The sequence below is a fragment of the Oryx dammah genome, unplaced genomic scaffold (assembly GCF_014754425.2).
Source record: "Oryx dammah isolate SB20612 unplaced genomic scaffold, SCBI_Odam_1.1 HiC_scaffold_15, whole genome shotgun sequence".
Lineage (NCBI taxonomy): Eukaryota > Metazoa > Chordata > Mammalia > Artiodactyla > Bovidae > Oryx > Oryx dammah.
The window spans coordinates 17,912,080-17,916,322 of NW_024070199.1; positions in this window are offsets into that span (position 1 = coordinate 17,912,080).

Sequence of the window (4,243 nt, forward strand, 5' to 3'; positions counted from 1 at the left end):
AATGCTTAAGGAAATCAATTGTACTAGAATGCTTGTCTACCATATCAAGACATGGCCTTTACTCCTTACTTTGTCAGGAAAGAGCCTGTGCACTCCTGTCTAATGTATGATGAAGTGGTGAACAGGGCTAGGAGCCATCTATTGAATCACACCATCTATTGAATCACAGCCTTGTCAGGCAGCCACTCTGTGGTTTTTAAATCTCTTTCTTTGTGAAGAAACAACCTTCCTTACTGGCAGTGTGTAAGGAGGGAGTTGGTTAAGAGACACTGTATAGCCATATTCATGCCAGTACCAGGATCACTTTTATTCCTGTGTGCTGACTCCAAATGCAGTGAGCAACAGGGGCTTCTAAACCTGTTGTTGGTTTCTTCCTGTAAATCCTATTCTAGAGGCCTGGTGTATATACTATCTGATCATCTGGGTTTGTTTGCTCTATGTTATTCAGTTGTATGAATTTGTGGACATTATTTATTCATTCTTCTGTTGAGCATTTGAGTTATTTGCTAATTGGGGCTATGACACGTAATGTTGCTGTGAACTTTACTGTGAATGTTGCTGCGAACATTCTTGTATGTTTATCCTGCCCATAAGCACACATTTATCTAGAAGATACCCTAGGTGTGGAATTATTAGATCACAGGGCACAGACCTCTTCAACATTTTAAGATAATGCCTAAGAGTTTTCCAAGGAAGTTATACCAATTTAGTCTCCCACCAGTGTGGGACTCCTTACAAATTGCTCAACCTTGTACTCACATTTGATACTGTCAGACCATTTCATTGTAACCAATCTGGTGTGTCTGTTGTAGTATTTCATAATGCTTTTACTCTTTTGTGAAGTGCCTTTTCAAATCTTTTCCTCATTTTTCTCCACTTTGTCATTTAAAAATATTTTATGTGTTGAAATTCTTTGCATGTTCTGGGTAATTATTGTTTTTATATTTGTGTTATACAATACTTTGTTTCTTGTCTTTAAAATTTAACTTCATTTTGAGATAATTATAGAATCACATGAAATGTAAGAAACAATACAGAGGTATTCCACATACTCTTTATCCAGTGTCCTACCTGGTAATACCCTGCAAAACTATCGGACAGTGTAACAATCAGAATGTTGACACTGATGTAATAAAAATGCAAACATTTCTACTACTACATATTATTTATAGCCACGTCTACTTCACTCCTGCCTCATACATCTTTATTATAATTTCCTTCTTTCTGCTAGCTTTGGATTTATTTTGCTCTTTTTCTGATTTCTTGTGATGAGAGCTTAGGTTATTGATTTGCAACTTCCTGTTTTCTAATTTATGCATTTAGTGCAATAAATATCCCTCTCAGCACAGCCTTAGGTATGTCCCACAATTTTTTTGTATTGTACCTTCACTTTCACTCAGTTCAGTGTGTTTTAAAAATTTATCTTGAGGCTTACTCTATGACCCATTGATTATTTAGAAGTGTGTGGTTTAGTTTCCAAATATTTGTAGATTTTTATGTTATCTTTCTGTTATGATTTCCAGTTTGATTCCAGTGTATGAGACAATATGCTCTGTATGACTTAAGACCTTTTAAATTTGTTGAGGTTTGTTTTAAAGCACAGAATATGGCCAATGTTTTATATGTGCTATACACACTTGAATGCATATGCTGATACTGTTGAGTGGAATATTCTATAAACATCAATTAGATCTTGTTTGTTTATGTTGTTGTTGAATTCTAAATATTTGCTGATTCTCAATCTAATTGTCCTATCCATTGTGATTTGGGTGTTAAAGACTTGAACTGTTATTGTGGATCTGTCCTTTTCTCCTTTCAGTTCTACCAATTTTTCATTAACATGTTTTTCAATTCTATTGTCTGCTGCAAATACACATTTAGAATTGCTATATCTTCTTCGTGGATTATTGACCCTTTTATCACTATATAATGCCCTTCTATTTCTAGTAATAATCTTTGTTCTGAAATATAATTTATCTGATATGAATGTAGCCTCTTCTGATTTCCTTTGATTCATGATAAAAGTTACATGATAAAACTTTTTCCATTCATTTACTTTAATCCAGCCTGTATTGTTATATATGAAGTGAGTATCTTGAAGACAGCATATAGTTGGCTCATAAATCCTATTCTTCACCTTATACAAGGGACATCATACAAAAATCAGGTCTATGAAATGAGTACAATGGTAGTATTTAAGTCTCCAGGGAAATAAAATGATGTATGCAAGGCTTTTAACACAATCCCTGACACATAGCAAATGCAGTCCTATTTTATAGTGCTTGGAATTATGTGGGTTGTCAGGAGGCTTGGAAGAAAAGCTATGACAAACCTAGACAAAGTATTAAAAAGCGGAGACATCACTTTGCTAACAAAGGTCTGTATAGTCAAAGCTGTGGTTTTTCCAGTAGTCACATACAGATATGTGAGTTGGACTATAAAGAAGCTGAGTGCCGAAGAATTGATACTTTCAAACTGTGGTGCTGGAGAAGACTCTTGAGAGTCCCTTGGACTGCAAGGAGATCAAACCAGTCAATCCTAGAGGGCGGTCCAAAGATGGCGGAGGAATAGGATGGGGAGACCACTTTCTCCCCCACAAATTCATCAAAAGATCATTTGAATTTTCAGCAAATACCACAAAACAACTTCTGAACACTGGCAGAGGACACCAGCCATCTAGAAAGGCAGCCCATTCTCTTCGAAAGGAGGTAGGACAAAATATAAAAGACAGAAAGAGAGGCAAAAGATCTAGGGATGGAGACCTGTCCTGGGGAGGGAGTTGTGAAGCAAGAGAAGTTTCCACACAGTAGGAAACCCTCTCACAGGCAGGTCTGTGGGGAGTTTTGGAATCTCAGAGGGCAACATAACCGGGAGGAAAAAACAAAACAAAACAAAACACCACAGAGTAAGCGCCTAACTTGCAACTGCCAGTGAAGGAACCCAGATGCTTGCGAAGGCCACTAGCAAGCGGGGGCTGGGCAGGGAGGCATGGGCTGCGTCATAGGTCCTCAGGGTAAGGACGGGGCCTGAATGCCCTGAGGACAATCTGAGGGAGCCAATGTGAGATAGAAATCCAAACTGTGGGATTGCCAGAGAGAAAAAAAAAGAACTTTTCTGTAAAAGGGTCTAACGCGCAGGCTGGCCTGCTACTGAACAAAGAATTGAGCAAATCTCGAAGGAGAGCTAGCTGGCTACTTACAGGCCCCTCCCCTGCCAGAGGCAGAGAGGCAGTTGTGCCATAGCCAGAGCTGGAAGGCAAGGGGCTGCTACAATCTTGGGCCCAGAGACAGCATCTTCCACCAAACTGTGAGCAAGCTCCCAGTTGCTAACCACGTCTTCCTGGGATCCTGGATGGTTGACATCAGCCAGGAGGGTCACAGCCTGAGATCAGCTCCCCAGAGGAGACACACGGCACCCCTGAGATGGTGCTCTTGCAGTGCCCCTGGGAAACTGAGCGAGCGGCTGGAAACGGGGAGGTGATTAAGATGCACAGCCCACCTGGGACAGTGCACTTGCCAGACACCTGGTTGCCTGAGCTGCTTGGACCTGGGAAGGGCACAAAGCACATGCTTAACCGGGTCTGTGTCCTTGCGGAGTACCCGAGAACCTGAGAGGCTTAGACCTGGGAAGTGCATGAAACACAGGGCCCACTTGGGTGAGTGCCTTTGCAGGGTACCCTGGAGCTTGAGCAGTGTAAACCTGGGAGCACACGCTGCCTTGGGCTGTGGCAAACCCAGTGTGGTCCATACACCGTGAGCACTCCCCACACATGCCAGTGATACTTGTTTGCAGTGTCGCTCCCTCCCCACAACACAACTGAACAAGTGAGCCTAAATAAGTGACCACCTTCGCCCCCTTGTGTCAGGGCGGAAGTGAGGCCCTGAAGAGACTTGCAAACAGAGGAAGGCAAAATAAACGAAGACGAGGGAACCGTTCTGGAAGTGACAGATGCAACAGATTAAAACCCTGTAGTTAACACTGTGCATTGGAGGGGGCCTGTGGACCTTGAGAAGAAGTACAAGCTGGAACAAGGAACTATCTGAAATTGAATTGACCCCACACTGCCCACAACAGCTCCAGAGAAATTCCTAGATATATTTTTACTAGTATCACTTTTAAATTTTTTAAAACAAATTTAAATTCTTTACTACTCCTTTAATTTTCATTCACTATTACCTTGGAAAAAAGACCCTATTTTTAAAGCAAATTTCATATATATATTTAATTTTTGTATTTTTTATAT